The sequence below is a fragment of the Schistocerca serialis genome, chromosome 3 (assembly GCF_023864345.2).
Source record: "Schistocerca serialis cubense isolate TAMUIC-IGC-003099 chromosome 3, iqSchSeri2.2, whole genome shotgun sequence".
Classification (NCBI taxonomy): Eukaryota; Metazoa; Arthropoda; class Insecta; order Orthoptera; family Acrididae; genus Schistocerca; species Schistocerca serialis.
Window position 1 is genome coordinate 392,144,418 of NC_064640.1, and position 18,490 is coordinate 392,162,907.

Consider the following 18,490-nt stretch of genomic DNA (forward strand, 5'->3'; position numbering starts at 1 on the left):
CACTTTGCAAGTCATCTTATGGCATGTGGGGGTGGGGGGTCTACTTTGTAATGTACTGTCACTTCCCCCCTTTCCAATTCCAGCAGTGAACAGTGCACAGGAAGAACAACTTACGACAAGTCTCCATATAAGCTTGACTCTCTCTAATTATATCTTCATGATATTCTTTCTAGATACGTACAGAGGAAGCAATATGTCGGCTGACTCACCTAGGAACTCAGCAGAATGATTTACTGGTATCTGTGATTCAGTTCAATATTTGAACAAATTGTTGACATCATACTTTTTAAGTGGTAGATGGAGACGTTTCACATGTTGCAGATAACAGTCAATTTTACCTGACTACCTGCATCTATCACCATGCACTGTATTTCAACAATGTGACTTGTTCCAGGTAGCACCTGATAAAGATATTGAGCCAAGTTGTTGAAATATCATGCATGGATGACACGAATATGTGGCAGAATAACAGACACCTAGATATGTTGAGAGGTACTGATGTTTGGATTAATGTGCAGTACAAAAAATTATTGCTATAATTGGTTAGTCCCTGTTTTTACTCTGATAAGTGATGAGTGGGCTTTTCAAAAGGTTTCTAATGGAAATATTGTCTAGTGTCTTAATGTCCTCATCAAATAACAATTACTTCACAATTATATCTTGCAAAGTAACAATTTTTAGTATGTGATAATTGAGTGTTTCAAGGAATGTCACTGATAATCATCTCAGAATTCACTCCTCATTTTCTATGGGTATATCTGATCATACTTCCCACAGGTTTTCACGACTGGTGCAGTGCTTCCATGCCCTACCTAAAAGGGTGACAAAATGAGTTGCTCTTCTGTGCATCTATCACCGTTCTTTGTACTCATTATTATTACCAAGGGGAGGTCCCGGCAGGGGAACTGACTTTTTGAAATAATCTATGTTGTGATGTAGGTTGAGGTACCAGGTATCACATGCTGCAGCCATTCAGCCTGGTGGGCCCTTGTTTGTGAGTAATTGGGAAAAAAATGGAATCTGGCATGATGTTCTATAGCTGGGAAAAAGTAGGTTTTGACCTCCCGTGCGGAAAATTGTTGGTTCAGAACTCACCAAGTGATATCTAAATTTTTATTTTTAAATGGTTATTGCCAAAATGACTTTGGTAATTATTTTTATTCAATTAATTGGGTTAAATGTAATGTTCTTTTTATTTATATTCCCTTGTCACATTATTTTAATCACAATATTAACTTTCAGAACTGCTCATATTTTTTTCTTCTTATCATTCTTTATTCACCTGGAATCTTTGATGAAGTGAATTAAATTCTTTCATATTTAATTATCATAATACTTAAAAATTTGAAACTGCCGATGTATTGGGGGGGGGGGGGGGGGGGATGTCAAAAATGTATTTTTCCTTACAATATGTACATTTTTTGGATGGTAAACATCAAACACACATTCAAAACAAATCCTTATTGCACTATGGACAAATTAATGCAGATGAAGATTTAAATGAACGAAGGTTAAGTAAAATGAAGTTTAAGTATAATGAGGAATGGATACATTTAATACAATAACATCGACAAAATTTATAGGATGATGAAACAGTAGAAATTAAATAATACACAAAAACAAACAAAAAACCATGAACAAAGATTCCAAGTGGAAAAAAATGTTAGGAACAAAAATGAGAGCAATTTCAAGCAAATACGATGATTAAAATGATGTAAAAAGCAATAGAATTTAAAAATATACATTTAATCAAATTGATTGAATAAAAATAATAACCAAAGTCAATTCAATACAGATTTGAAAATAAAAATTTAGATTCCACCTGATGAGTTTCTGAACTGACATCCCTTTACATGGAAGGCCAAAACCTTAACCACTACACTTTGTAACTGATCTGATGAATATTACTTTTTTACAGCTATAAAACATCACAGAAAATTCTGAAATTTTTTTCGTCAATTACTCACAAATGAGGGCTCACTAGGTTGAATGGTTGCAGCATGTAGTCCATGGGATCTTAGCCTACATCACCGCACATATGATTTCATCAAGTGGACCCCACCACTGGGAACCTCTCCTTGTATGTATTAGAACACTATGATGGTTATCAGTTATTTTAAAATAATAACTAGACAGAATTGTATTTAAAATATTTAAATTTTGTAGACAAACAAACAACGTCCAAACAGGCCTTAAAGGCCTAACGGTACTGACTGGCCACCATGTCATCCTCAGCTCTTAGGCATCGCTGGATGCGGATGGACATGTGGTCAGCACGTCAGCACACCATTCTCCTGGCCATTGTCAGCTTTCGTGACCAGTGCCAACACTTCTCAATCAAGTAGCTCCTGAATTGGCCTTACAAGGGATGAGTGCACCCCGCTTCCCAACAGCCCTTGGCAGACCTGGACGGTGACCCATCTAAAAGCTGGCCAAGCTCGACATTGCTCATCCGTTTGGAGGACTGGATGTGAATACTCCCAGGTGGTACACCCTTCCCACTGGGAGGAGGAGATGATGATTTCGAGGGTTCCATCTCGGTCTCACAAGCAGCTAGTGAAATAAGGGTTCACTCAGATAGAACCCAGTGTGCCTGAATAAGCCTTATACAACTGAGGAGCAGCAGGTTCCCCAGAGGTTGCCCTTTAATGACTGTTCCACCTAAACAACCATGCATCTCACCAGCACGCAGCACACCTTGGGATTGAGGGATCTTTTGATAGAGGTTTTTACCATCCTCACGATCTGGGCTGTCAAGCCAAGATTCCCATTCCCTGTGACACACAACTTTCCACCGCTGCACCATACAGTGGTTGTTGAAGTATGCCCAGAGCTTATGGCGTAGGGCGGGGGGGAGTGTAGGGCGGGGGGGGGGGAGCGTAAGGCAGGGGGGGGAGCGTAAGGCGGGGGGGGGAGCGTAGGGCGGGGGGCCTGAGCGTAGGGCGGGGGGCCTGAGCGTAGGGCGGGGGGCCTGAGCGTAGGGCGGGGGGCCTGAGCGTAGGGCGGGGGGCCTGAGCGTAGGGCGGGGGGCCTGAGCGTAGGGCGGGGGGCCTGAGCGTAGGGCGGGGGGCCTGAGCGTAGGGCGGGGGGCCTGAGCGTAGGGCGGGGGGCGTGAGCGTAGGGCGGGGGGCGTGAGCGTAGGGCGGGGGACGTGGAGTGTAGGGCGGGGGGGGAGGGGGAGCGTAGGGCGGGGGGGGGGGGAGCGTAGGGCGGGGGGGGGGAGCGTAGGTCGGGGGGGGAGCGTAGGTCGGAGGGGGGAGCGTAGGTCGGAGGGGGGAGCGTAGGTCGGGGGGGGGGGGGGGGAGCGTAGGTCGGGGGGGAGCGTAGGTCGGGGGGGGGGGGACCGTAGGTCGGGGGGGGGGAGCGTAGGTCGGGGGGGGAGCGTAGCTCGGGGGGGGGGGGGGAGCGTAGGTCAAGGGGGGGGGAGCGTAGGTCGGGGGGGGGGGGGGGAGCGTAGGTCGGGGGGGAGCGTAGGTCGGGGGGGGAGCGTAGGTCGGGGGGGGGGGGAGCGTAGGTCGGGGGGGGGAGCGTATGTCGGGGGGGGATCGTAGGGCGGGGGGGGGGGAGCGTAGGGAGGGGGCGGAGCGTAGGGAGGGGGGGGGGAGCGTAGGGAGGGGGGGGGAGCGTAGGGCGGGGGGGGGAGCGTAGGGCGGGGGGGAGCGTAGGGCGGGGGGGGGGGAGCGTAGGGCAGGGGGGGGGGAGCGTAGGGCGGGGGGGGGGGGAGTATGGGGCGGGGGGAGTGTAGGGCGGGGGGGGGAGCGTAGGGCGGGGGGAGTATGGGGCGGGGGGGAGCGTAGGGCGGGGGGGAGTATGGGGCGGGGGGAGTGTAGGGCGGGGGGGGGGTCTAGGGCGGGGGGGCGTAGGGCGGGGGGAGCGTAGGGCGGGAGGAGGGTAGCGTAGGGGGGGTGTAGGGCGGGGGGAGCGTAGGGCGGGAGGGGGGTAGCGTAGGGCGGAGTGTAGGGCTGGGGGGGGGAGTGTAGGTCTGGGGGGGGTGGAGTGTAGGGCGGGGGGGGGGGGGAGTGTAGGGCGGGGGGGGTGGAGTGTAGGGCGGGGGGGGGGGGGAGTGTAGGGCGGGGGGAGCGTAGGGCAGAGGGGGGGGGGAGCGTAGGGCAAAGGGGAGGGGAGCGTAGGGGGGGGGGCGTAGGGCGGGATTGGGGGGGCGGAAGTGTAGGGCGGGAGTGGGGGGCTGAGCGTAGGGGGGGGGGGGGGGGGAGCGTAGGGCGGGGGGGAGTGTAGGGCGGGTGTGTGTGTGTAGGGCGGGGGTGTGTGTTAGGGCAGGGGGGGGAGTGTGGGGCGGGGGGGGAGTGTGGGGCGGGGGGTGTGTGGGGCGTGGGGGAGTGTAGGGCGGGGGGGGGAGTGTAGGGCGGCGGGGAGTGTAGGGAGGGCGGGGGAGTGTATGGCAGGGGGGAGTGTAGGGCGGGCGGGGGAGTGTATGGCAGGGGGGAGTGTAGGGCGGGGGGAGTGTAGATCGGGGGGAGTGTAGGGCGGGGGGAGTGTAGGGCGGGGGGAGTGTAGGGCGGGGGGAGTGTAGGGCGGGAGGGGGGTAGCGTAGGGCGGAGTGTAGGGCTGGGGGGGGGGGGTAGCGTAGGGCGGAGTGTAGGGCGGGAGGGGGGGGGAGTGTAGGGCGGGGGAGCGTAGGGCGGGAGGGGGGTAGCTTAGGGCGGAGTGTAGGTCGGAGTGTAGGGCGGGTGGGGATTTAGGGCGGTGGGGGGGGGGGATTTAGAGCGGGGGGGAGCGTAGGGCGGTGGGGAGGGGGCGTAGGGCGGGGGGGAGCGTAGGGCGGGGGGGGGGTAGGGCGGTGGGGGGCGTGTAGGGTGGGGGGTGGGGGAGTGTAGGGTGGGGGGAGTGTAGGGTGGGGGGAGTGTAGGGTGGGGGGAGTGTAGGGTGGGGGGAGTGTAGGGTGGGGGGGAGTGTAGGGTGGGGGGGAGTGTAGGGCGGGGGGGGGAGTATGGGGCCGGGGGAGTGTATGGCGGGGGGTGTAGGGCGGGGGGAGTGTAGGGCGGGGGGAGTGTAGGGCGGGGGGAGTGTAGGGCGGGGGGAGTGTAGGGCGGGGGGAGTGTAGGGCGGGGGGAGTGTAGGGCGGGGGGAGGGTAGCGTAGGGCGGAGTGTAGGGCTGGGGGGGGGAGTGTAGGGCGGAGTGTAGGGCTGGGGGGGGGAGTGTAGGGCGGGGGGAGCGTAGGGCGGGAGGGGGGTAGTGTAGGGCGGAGTGTAGGGCTGGGGGGGGGGAGTGTAGGGCGGGGGGGAGTGTAGGGCAGGTGGGGATTTAGGGCGGTGGGGGGGGGGGGATTTAGGGCGGGGGAGGAGCGTATGGCGGGGGGTGGGAGCGTATGGCGGGGGGAGGGAGCGTATGGCGGGGGGAGGGAGCGTATGGCGGGGGGAGGGAGCGTATGGCGGGGGGAGGGAGCGTATGGCGGGGGGAGGGAGCGTATGGCGGGGGGAGGGGGGGAGCGTAGGGCGGGGCAGGGAGCGTAGGGCGGGAGGGGGAGCGTAGGGCGGGAGGGGGAGCGTAGGGCGGGGGGGGGAGCGTAGTGCGGGGGGGAGCGTAGTGCGGGGGGGGAGCGTAGTGCGGGGGGGGAGCGTAGTGCGGGGGGGAGCGTAGTGCGGGGGGGAGCGTAGTGCGGGGGGGAGCGTAGTGCGGGGGGGAGCGTAGTGCGGGGGGGAGCGTAGTGCGGGGGGGAGCGTAGTGCGGGGGGGAGCGTAGTGCGGGGGGGGGGAGCGTAGTGCGTGGCGGGGGGGGAGCGTAGTGCGGGGGGGAGCGTAGGGCGGGGGGGGGGCGGTGAGGGTAGGGTGGGGGGGGCGTAGGGTGGGGGGAGTGTAGGGTGGGGGGGAGTGTAGGGTGGGGGGAGTGTAGGGTGGGGGGGAGTGTAGGGTGGGGGGGAGTGTAGGGTGGGGGGGAGTGTAGGGTGGGGGGGAGTGTAGGGTGGAGGGGAGTGTAGGGTGGAGGGGAGTGTAGGGTGGAGGGGAGTCCTCCTTGGTATGCATGGGGAGGCTACAACTCAGGTATCAGCAGTGTGATCCCAGTGTTGACAGAGGGCTCAGCCACATGGGTACATAACAGCCCCACCACATGGACTGGCCACACGTGCTGGTAACCCAGAGGGGCAGACTACAGCGGGAAAGGAAGCGAGGCCAGAGGAATCCACACCGTTGACACTACGGAAGCAGTTCTTCCTCCAAACTGCTCACACTAACGACAGACCCCTAGGGAGGACCAAAATGCCAAAAAGGGGGAGAGAGAACAACCAAGAGTAACGAAGGCACATGGAATGCAGCAAACCAGGTGGATACGCAGGCCAACATAAATCACAACACCGAGGGAGGGGCAGGGGGGGCATCGGGGAAGAAGTGAAGATGGAGAGGGAGGGGCATGGTGAAGGAAAAGTAGCCCGGGCAGAAAAAAGGACTGCAATAGCTCAGGGCCCGTGTGCACCACACACGAACTCATGAAAGAACCATAAGCCCTCTGGGGGGATTATGGAACTGTGTGGACTCATATCAGATAGGACTAGTAGGGCATATTGATTGCATACAGAGAAAGTCGGCACAGATGGTCATAGGTTTGTTTAATCAATGGGGGGTGTTACAGGGATGCTGAAGAAACTGAACTGGCAGACACTTAAAGATACATGCAAACTATCCTGAGAAAACCTACTTACACAGATTCAAGAACCAGCTTTAAATGATGGCTCTATAAGGATATACTAAAACTCCCTACATTTCCCTCTAGTAGGGATTGTGAAGACAAGATCAAACGAGTTAAGAGCATGCAGAGACATTTGAGTAGTCATTCTTCCTGCACTCCATACATTGCTGGAATGGGTAGAAACCCTAATAACTGGTACAATGGAAAGTATTCTCTGACATGCACTTCACAATTGTCTGTACAGTATTTAAGCAGATGTAGAGCATTATGCATTTCTTATGCACTATGCATATTGTAATACTGACTCACTAAAGATGTTTGGTTATATTTAAGGAACAGCCAGTAGGCCCTAATGTTGCCAGGAGAAATAAATGCATAAATAAATCAAGTAACATCTAATGAATGCATCAAAAAGAAAGCAATAGTAACAAAGAATGTGACTAGAGAGAGTTGAGGGTTTTTGTTTTTAGGGCAGCTGAAGGTAAGTAGTTATAAACAAAGGAATATGTTTGGTATTACAAGCAGAGACAGCAAAACAAATTAACAGATCAGAGAACAGACATCATATAGGTTGAAATTAAAAGGGTGCAGGGTGTGTAAATAGGCTGTAGGCACAGGGCACATCAACCAAGAAAGTTCTTTGCTGGATTCCGCGAACTAAGAAAATACTTAGACTGTGACCTAATAGAAGAGGGATAAGTGATATCAGAAAACATGCAGGTATGATATGGATACATAAAGCTGAAAGCATTAATACATGAAAAAGTCTACAGGAAGTCTACACAGTGGAAGTCAATTGGCTGATGGTAATTATGATTGTGACAACGGCCCCGACCCTGACTTAGCTGAGCTCACAACATCTAGGTCTTTAGTATCCATATTTAAGTCTGGGAAGACGTATGTAGCTAAAACTAAGTAGAAGTGCAAAGAAATCAGAAAATAATTTAGTCATTCATTTTACGAAGCTTCTCATACACAAATTCATTAACATAGTATAAAAGATTGTGTGTCAGTTTTAAAAACATGGATAAAAGGAAAAGAAGACCAAAATATAAAGCCTGACCGGCTGATCACTAAACAAAGAAGGATACACCAGCCACTCTGAAACACACTAAAACCTCCGGCCTAACAGCTTAGGTTGTAGTCGAGACAATTCATACCATTTTGAAACCTGCACCACACTCATGTAGGCATCAGCTAAAATACGGGACACAGGCCCACATAAAATGTACTGTAGGCCTCCCATCGGAATATACACAGTTCAGTCACAGTAATGTGACCATTGCTATCATTTGACATCAACAATGAATAACCAATCAACATATGGCGGGTGGCAGCACTAGCACATAAAGCGTGTCAGGGACGTGGAAAACAAAACATCAATTGTTGTATTGTGGAAATGAAGCTATTTATCTGTCATCTAATGAGCACAATCATTGGCTTTCGAGTCAAGGGCAGAAGGATTTCGGAAACGGTCAAGTTTGTAAACTCATCAATTGCAGCCGTGGTCAAAGTATACCACGCATGGCATAGATGACAGGTGTCAACAACAGGTGTGGCAATTTGAATGGGCAAATAGACAGGTAACTGTTGAGCAACTTACTGCTCAGATGAACCAATGTGTTACCAACAGTGTCTCTTCAATGGCTGTTCAGTGAACGTCGCACTGACTGTTCAGTGAACGTCGCACTGACTGTTCAGTGAACGTCGCACTGACTGTTCAGTGAACGTCGCAATGACTGTTCAGTGAACGTCGCAATGACTGTTCAGTGAACGTCGCAATGACTGTTCAGTGAACGTCGCAATGACTGTTCAGTGAACGTCGCAATGACTGTTCAGTGAACGTCGCAATGACTGTTCAGTGAACGTCGCAATGACTGTTCAGTGAACGTCGCAATGACTGTTCAGTGAACGTCGCAATGACTGTTCAGTGAACGTCGCAATGACTGTTCAGTGAACGTCGCAATGACTGTTCAGTGAACGTCGCAATGACTGTTCAGTGAACGTCGCAATGACTGTTCAGTGAACGTCGCAATGACTGTTCAGTGAACGTCGCAATGACTGTTCAGTGAACGTCGCAATGACTGTTCAGTGAACGTCGCAATGACTGTTCAGTGAACGTCGCAATGACTGTTCAGTGAACGTCGCAATGACTGTTCAGTGAACGTCGCAATGACTGTTCAGTGAACGTCGCAATGACTGTTCAGTGAACGTCGCAATGACTGTTCAGTGAACGTCGCAATGACTGTTCAGTGAACGTCGCAATGACTGTTCAGTGAACGTCGCAATGACTGTTCAGTGAACGTCGCAATGACTGTTCAGTGAACGTCGCAATGACTGTTCAGTGAACGTCGCAATGACTGTTCAGTGAACGTCGCAATGACTGTTCAGTGAACGTCGCAATGACTGTTCAGTGAACGTCGCAATGACTGTTCAGTGAACGTCGCAATGACTGTTCAGTGAACGTCGCAATGACTGTTCAGTGAACGTCGCAATGACTGTTCAGTGAACGTCGCAATGACTGTTCAGTGAACGTCGCAATGACTGTTCAGTGAACGTCGCAATGACTGTTCAGTGAACGTCGCAATGACTGTTCAGTGAACGTCGCAATGACTGTTCAGTGAACGTCGCAATGACTGTTCAGTGAACGTCGCAATGACTGTTCAGTGAACGTCGCAATGACTGTTCAGTGAACGTCGCAATGACTGTTCAGTGAACGTCGCAATGACTGTTCAGTGAACGTCGCAATGACTGTTCAGTGAACGTCGCAATGACTGTTCAGTGAACGTCGCAATGACTGTTCAGTGAACGTCGCAATGACTGTTCAGTGAACGTCGCAATGACTGTTCAGTGAACGTCGCAATGACTGTTCAGTGAACGTCGCAATGACTGTTCAGTGAACGTCGCAATGACTGTTCAGTGAACGTCGCAATGACTGTTCAGTGAACGTCGCAATGACTGTTCAGTGAACGTCGCAATGACTGTTCAGTGAACGTCGCAATGACTGTTCAGTGAACGTCGCAATGACTGTTCAGTGAACGTCGCAATGACTGTTCAGTGAACGTCGCAATGACTGTTCAGTGAACGTCGCAATGACTGTTCAGTGAACGTCGCAATGACTGTTCAGTGAACGTCGCAATGACTGTTCAGTGAACGTCGCAATGACTGTTCAGTGAACGTCGCAATGACTGTTCAGTGAACGTCGCAATGACTGTTCAGTGAACGTCGCAATGACTGTTCAGTGAACGTCGCAATGACTGTTCAGTGAACGTCGCAATGACTGTTCAGTGAACGTCGCAATGACTGTTCAGTGAACGTCGCAATGACTGTTCAGTGAACGTCGCAATGACTGTTCAGTGAACGTCGCAATGACTGTTCAGTGAACGTCGCAATGACTGTTCAGTGAACGTTGCTGCGTGTGGGCTTCTGAAGCAAGCACCTGGTTCATGCACCCAGGCCGACCACTTTTCATCAGCGACAAAGGCTGAAATTTGCATGCCAATACCACAACTGGACATCCACTGAATGGAGACAAGTGGCCTTTTCAGATGAATCACAGTTTATGCTACAACAGACTGATGGTTGATGGCACATTCAGTGCGAAATATCTTAAATCAAACACCCTCCAACAATTGTCAGAAGGGTCTAGGCTGGAGGATGGAGCATTAGGTGCGGGGAATGTTTTCATGTCATTCCCTGGGTGATCTCATCATTCTGGAAGACAGAAAGGATTAACTCAAGTATGCATCTATCCCTGGGGACCATGCGCAATCCTATACACGATTTGTTTTTCCTTCATATAATGGCATCTACCAGGAGGAGAACACAACATGTAATGCAGCTCACAGTGTATGTGTGTGGGTTGAAGGGCACCAGGATGTTCACCATATTCCCATGCCCACCTAACTCCCTGGATCTGAACCCAACTGAGACCCTGTGGGACCATCTCAATCTGGCTGCTCACATCATGGATCTTCAACTGAGAAACCTAGCACTGCTGGTAATGACAGTGGAGTTGGCATGGCTCCACATCCCTGTCAGTACCTTCCAGAACCTCAATGACACTCTTTCTCCACGTCTTGCAATGGTCTGTGCTGTGAAAGGTGGTTATTCAGGCTAATAGGTACAATAATCCCAGCCAGGTTAATTAACCTGAACTAAATGGGTGGGTTACAAGCAGAATTCAGTAATTTGACTTTCATCGTCAACCTTTTCCTCAGTGCCAATGTGATCGTATAGTGACTGTATAGACGACTGATACGTGTATTGAATTATTTAAGACCAAAAGTTCTAAGGATACTTTCTAACACAGCTACTGAACCAAGACACATCTTTTCCATCCCTCAAACTCTCACTTGACACGTAACTGATTAAAACGTCATGTAAATGTACCCAACTGAATATCCTCCATCAATATTCTATAATGCAGCCCAGAGATGAAAGTTTGATGTGGACTGCTCAGATAGTTCACAGTTTTCCTTTGCCTTCAAAGTTCTTAATACAGCTGATCTTCTCCCTCCTCAAACTTAAAATGAAACCAATATAGACATATGACATATATTCTGGTACCTACATACATAGCCTATAAACTGACTTGTTCCACATCATTTTAATAAAAGAATCATTCAGATGATCCATGGAACATTAACTAACGAACAAACTACTTTTGTTAGTAAAGCACTAAAGGAATATGAGCACATGAGAAATTTCTTACAGTGATGACAGATTTTCTGTTGCATTGTATTGTGGTTCGTGTGTGGTTCTGTTCTACACTGTACTCATTGGGAACACGAATCTTTAATCTTAAAACATACTGACAGCTGCCCAGATAATGCAACACATTAAAGCATTTGTGACCATGACACAGGGAGGTGCAATGGCCCCAGATCATATCCGCCTCATGGATTAATGACAGGGGTTGGTGCACCACGAGCCTGGATAAGGATTTTAGGTGGTTTTCCACATCCACCTAGGTAAATACTGGGCTGGTGTCCATGTCTTACCTTAGAGACATGGGGTGGTGGTGGGGGGATTGGGGTGGTTGGGGGGGGGAGGGAGGGGGTGGTGGGGGGAGGGAGGGGGTGGTTGGGGAGGGAGGGGGTGGTTGGGGGAGGGAGGGGGTGGTGGGGGGAGGGAGGGAGGGAGGGTGGGGGGAGGGAGGGGGTGGTGGGGTGTGGGAGCTGGCAGTAGTTTTAAAATGTGTATATGAGTAACAACCCCATCACAGCAATAGCCAGTATAATGTTATCTCTGTTTCTCTACGAAACTGTCAACTTCAACCTGGCATTGTTTGGATAAATGGAATCCAAAAGAGCATGGATGGTGTACTGAACTTGTGGTGTTTGTCTAAAATACAATGAAAGATACTTACAAAGTTACTTCTAGAGTTCACTACTCCTTACGGGCTCATTATAGTGGCAAAGTGGTTACCAGGTCTTGACATGGCGTAAAAATTTATCAGAGTCACAATAAAGGCAAAAGACATCCCTGCACACAGGTGATTAGTGAAAAGTTGCTCCATTTGTGGGCTAACTATCATCTGGTATGCATGTGTGTGGGGTACAGATAGCAGAAGCATGACATACAGCCTGATGTTAAAGGCTGGGAATAGGGCTGGTCCTAAATGCCATGTGGTGCCTGGCCTAATTCCATTGCAATGTATCACATCTAATATTTTTGAAGTATGATGATCTAGCCAACAGAAAACCTTACTGTTACTAATCATTAAAAAAAATTGAAAACCACTCACTCTTTCACTGATTATGCTCATAACAGTAAGCTTAAAATAAAATTTAAGGCCCAGGAACTTACTGTTCATTTATAATTTACAACAGTGTCCACTATCTTCAATTCAGGGAAGCTAAAAACAGAATATGAACAGCTAGAAAGCCCATGAATAGTTATTACAATTGAGAATTTAAAATCTTTTTCTTCTCTGCTCATTCTCCGATCCTTTAAACAGTTAGTTGTGACTGACAGGTTGTTTATTAATAAAAACACTGGACGGCTCTTAGAGTGGACACTACACTTAACAGTGACAACAATGACGGTCATACTTAAGAGAGTTATTGAAGGAACACGTTCTCTTGTGCAAAGCAATCAGACAGTCCATCACTAACTCGACCTTTAACAAGAAAGATGACATAAAGATGGAAATATTTCCTCAGAAGCTGTATTTGTGGAACTGTGTGAACATAATATGCCTTCTAGCAGCATTTGAGGTATTCTTGATGCTGTGGAAAGGGGAAAGGAGGGTTATACATATTAGGTTGGTGCCTGTGTAGGAATACAGGTACAGCTAACTCCAACAATGCCTCTTTATCAATGGAAAATATCTCCTGCACCCACACTGAAGATAACTGTACAGTTTTCTGGATTTTAAGATCCAGATGAGCAAACAAGGTGACAGTCTACCATCTGCTCCAAACTCTTGTGCAAGCAGCTGGTTAAGGCAACATTACAATAACCAGAAGCAACTTTTTTCAAGAGGTTGCTCAAAATAGCTTCTTTTCACTAGTTGGGAAATTATCCCACATGGAGCTGGATTGCTTTACTTCATTCCAGGTGCTACAACAGGCTGTGATCCTCTTGTGAGCATGTGATGAATCACATCATACAAAGGCAATCAAAACCTATCTCCAGGATAAGCACATTCACGCTCTCTCATAAATGAAAATGGAGTTCTAATGATCCTTTTCAGCAAGCACTCAATGACACTAAGAAAAGTGGATCCTGAATGGTGGTGGCAGGAAGAATAGCAAAATTTTCCACTGTTATCTAGGCTTCCATTTCACTTTACAGCAGCAGCTGCTCCCTTCTTGTGTCTCCTTGGTAGCCCCATAATGTTCTACACAACTGAATTCTTTGTGGAACTATTAATGGTGTTCATGAATTGCTGCTACAACCTATTCTTGCTTTCTCTTACTGATTTGTTGATATTTTAACCTACTCTCCTGTAAAATTGCAAGGTCACGGGCAGATAATAGGCTCTTGAACCCGCATAGAGCTGACTGCCTGGTGTCGACTGTAGGCCCTCATTCAGCATTCCAAATGCCAAAAATGGGCAGGCTGCTTCATAACTACCCTACAGACTGTAGGATGTATGGTTCAGTAGTGTGGTGGTTCATGGTGGTAATATTATCCACCCATCACCCATTCCTGCACACTGTTTGTTGTTCAAACACAACAAGTTGGTTACACAGTATAAAGTATTCCTTGCTGAGCTTTCATCTTAGCAACTTTTGTTCAAATACTGATCTGTCTGGTAGGTGAGTCCGGGTTAGAAAGGGGTCACTGAAGCGCAGATCATCTACCACTTCATTTTGAGCAGTGTGAGAAAGGACTGCAGAATTGATAGTGGTAAATTATGTCGTTGCACTGGTAAAGTATGTACATTGGCCAGCATTCACTAGATATGGCTGTGATGATAAAAGGAGGCTTTTGACACCTTGTACTGCAGGGCAAGTGGCTACTCAGGCCCACAGTGAAAGGCGTGCATTTACAAATCACCATATAGGAGGAATGGTTATGAGAGCAGCCAGACAAGTTCAAAGAGAAGAGAAGCCCATTTTATGCTCATGTATTGCGGTTATGAGAGCAGCCAGATGAGTTCAAAGAGAAGAGAAGCCCATTTTATGCTCATGTATTATGATAATGTTGCAAACCAAAAATCTCTGTAGGATTCAGCATGGAAAAAAATTAAAATAAGAAATGTATCCTGTGAAATAGCTTACTCCATCCATGCACAAGTATCAGAAGCAAGTACATCGTGGTGCCCAGTTTGTAACTGTATTTAAGATGTCCTAGCCTCTAGAACTCAGCACACTGTTTTAATGGGGAGAAGTAATCACACATGAAAATAGCTTCAGATGGGTCCCAAGTTAATATTACAGGACTGTTACTGTTCACAATATATATACAGGGCGAGTCACCTAACATTACTGCTGGATATACTTCGTAAACCACATCAAATACTGATGAATCGATTCCATAGACCGAACGTGAGGAGAGGGGCTGTGTAATTGGTTACTACAAACCATTAAAAAATGCACGAAAGTATGTTTTTTAACACAAACCTATGTTTTTTTAAATGGAACCACATTAGTTTTGTTAGCACATCTGAACATATAAACAAATATGTAATCAGTGCCGTTTGTTGCATTGTAAAATGTTAATTACATCCGGAGATATTGTAACCTAAAGTTGACGCTTGAGTACCACTCCTCCGCTGTTCGATCGTGTGTATCGGAGAGCACCGAATTACATAGAGATCCAAAGGGAACGGTGATGGACGTTAGGTACAGAAGAGACTGGAACAGCACATTACGTCGACTTGCTAACACCTTTTTATTGGTCTTTTTCACTGACGCACATGTACATTACCATGAGGGGTGAGGTACACGTACACACGTGGTTTCCGTTTTCAATTACGGAGTGGAATAGAGTGTGTCCTGACATGTCAGGCCACTAGATGTTCAATGTGGTGGCCATCATTTGCTGCACACAATTGCAATCGCTGGCGTAATGAATGTCGTACACGCCGCAGTACATCTGGTGTAATGTCGCCGCAGGCTGCCACAATACATTGTTTCATATCCTCTGGGGTTGTAGGCATATCACGGTACACATTCTCCTTTAACGTACCCCACAGAAAGAAGTCCAGAGGTGTAAGATCAGGAGAACGGGCTGGCCAATTTATGCGTCCTCCACGTCCTATGAAACGCCCGTCGAACTTCATGTCAAGGGTCAGCCTAGTGTTATTTGCGGAATGTGCAGGTGCACCATCATGCTGATACCACATACGTTGACACGTTTCCAGTGGGACATTTTCGAGCAACGTTGGCAGATCATTTTGTAGAAACGCGATGTATGTTGCAGCTGTTTGGGCCCCTGCAATGAAGTGAGGACAATGTTTCAAGCGTCAACTTTAGGTTACAATATCTCCGGATGTAATTAACATTTTACAATGCAACAAACAGCACTGATTACGTATTTGTTTATATGTTCAGATGTGCTAACAAAACTAATGTGGTTCCATTTAAAAAAACATAGGTTTGTGTTAAAAAACATACTTCCGTGCATTTTTGTATGGTTTGTATTAAACAATTACACTAGCCCCTCTCCTCACGTTCGGTCTGTGGAATCTGTTCGTTAGTATTTGATGTGGTTTACGAAATATATCCAGTGGTAACGTTAGGTGACTCACCCTGTATAAATGGAGACTACTGGAAGTTCCTGTATAAATCACCATCATTTGTGAACAACCTCATGGAAATCCCAATGCCAGAAAATTGTAGGAAATATAGGAACATCTGCAGATGAACAACACTTGTTGCAAGGACTTTCATGGAGATGCTCATTAAATTTCAGTGCAAATGCTACAAGAGAGTCATTGTGCACCACTGTGTGGTCTATGTTAAAATACCAGTAGCATACATGCAAAGAAGAGTCAAGGAATTTGTTACTTCTGTCTATATAACATACTTTGAAAAATGACCATGATAGTAAAACTGGAGAAATCTGAGCTCATATGGAGGCTTTCTGACAGTTGTTCTTGCTGTATACCATCTGCAACTGGAGCAGGAAAAACGAGAGCAATACACAGAGTTCTTTACCACACACAGAGTTCTTTACCACACACAGGGTGGTTTTCTTAGCATATATGTAACTGTAGATGTAAAAGTCTTATGATACTTTGGAAACAATTAAATTGTTGTACAAAGACAGCACCAGTGATATTCACAAACTTGTTTAATTTTCATACCCTTTCTTCCTGATGTCATGGGATAATATTTTACTGCAACTTACTTCATGCAGAAAGAATATATTTGCAACATAGGGGAACAATTCTCATATGTGGTTGGAATTCACAAAACTCATGTTGAATGCTAAAAAAATTTCAGGATTCTTGGACTGAGGTTAGAGTGCATCTACTCACTTCTGACATTTGTAACAGTATGAAATTACACAAAAGAAACAGTAGCATCCAATAACTGAACACAAGTCAGTGGCTTTATGTTGTGACTAAATCTTTAGCTAGTGCACAAATAACTCAGCAGCACTCTACAACACGTATTTCCAACAACTTTCAGAAGAGCTGAAGAGTATTAGCGACTAACCACAAAGTTTTCAAATCCAAACTGAAGGCTCATCTGTTGGCACAATAAATTCCTTACAGGAATTTTTATGGGGACGCAAGTCGATAAATCAACTGAATTTCCAATTCAACTAAAATTGCACTTTGAAGTTTCAAAATTGTGTGTGTGAAGATGATACAGGTTTATTTACCTCTCCAGGCATCACCATTTGGGTTTTCTTCAATTTTCCAAATCATCCTAGGCAAATGTCAGGATGGTTTCCACTAATAGGAAACAAGCATCACCTTCTCTTCTTCATCATTTATTTATAATGTTTGTAAAACAAATCAAATATTTATGTTGTATGGTTGTTATTATGTAACAATTATATTATTATTATTATTATTATTATTATTATTATTAGTGTTGTTTTTGTTATTGTTGTTGATTTAATACCAAAATTTCTTACTCCAATGTGTATTATTTTGATATTTTTATCTTTAAGTAAGTTTTGGATATGTTATGACAGTTTGACCTTAAAAAATTGAAATGGAGGTATGTTGTTGTTGTTGTTGTTGTTGTTGTTGTGGTCTTCAGTCCTGAGACTGGTCTGATGCAGCTCTCCATGCTACTCTATCCTGTGCAAGCTTCTTCATCTCCCAGTACCTACTGCAACCTACATCCTTCTGAATCTGCTTAGTGTATTCATCTCTTGGTCTCCCTCTACGATTTTTACCCTCCACGCTGCCCTCCAATGCTAAATTTGTGATCCCTTGATGCCTCAGAACATGTCCTACCAACCGATCCCTTCTTCTGGTCAAGTTGTGCCACAAACTTCTCTTCTCCCCAATCCTATTCAATACCTCCTCATTAGTTACATGATCTACCCACCTTATCTTCAGCATTCTTCTGTAGCACCACATTTCGAAAGCTTCTATTCTCTTCTTGTCCAAACTGGTTATCGTCCATGTTTCACTTCCATACATGGCTACACTCCATACAAATACTTTCAGAAACGACTTCCTGACACTTAAATCTATACTCGATGTTAACAAATTTCTTTTCTTCAGAAACGATTTCCTTGCCATTGCCAGTCTACATTTTATATCCTCTCTACTTCGACCATCATCAGTTATTTTGCTCCCCAAATAGCAAAACTCCTTTACTACTTTAAGTGTCTCATTTCCTAATCTAATTCCCTCAGCGTCACCCGACGTAATTCAACTACATTCCATTATCCTTGTTTTGCTTTTGTTGATGCTCATCTTATATCCTCCTTTCAAGACACTGTCCATTCTGTTCAACTGGTCTTCCAAGTCCTTTGCTGTCTCTGACAGAATTACAATGTCATCGGCGAACCTCAAAGTTTTTACTTCTTCTCCATGAATTTTAATACCTACTCCGAATTTTTCTTTTGTTTCCTTTACTGCTTGCTCAATATACAGATTGAATAACATCGGGGAGAGGCTACAACCCTGTCTCACTCCTTTCCTAACCACTGCTTCCCTTTCATGCCCCTCGACTCTTATAACTGCCATCTGGTTTCTGTACAAATTGTAAATAGCCTATCGCTCCCTGTATTTCACCCCTGCCACCTTCAGAATTTGAAAGAGAGTATTCCAGTTAACGTTGTCAAAAGCTTTCTCTAAGTCTACAAATGCTAGAAACGTAGGTTTGCCTTTTCTTAATCTTTCTTCTAAGATAAGTCGTAAGGTTAGTATTGCCTCACGTGTTCCAACATTTCTACGGAATCCAAACTGATCTTCCCCGA

The 18,490-nt window shown here is 47.2% G+C and overlaps 1 protein-coding gene across 7 annotated transcripts in view; it reads right to left on the reverse strand.

Moving 5' to 3' along the window:
* Positions 1-18,490, reverse strand: part of LOC126470242 (centromere protein J) — a 326,728-nt gene that overhangs the window by 59,164 nt on the left and 249,074 nt on the right. The gene's annotated exons all lie outside the window — the stretch shown is intronic.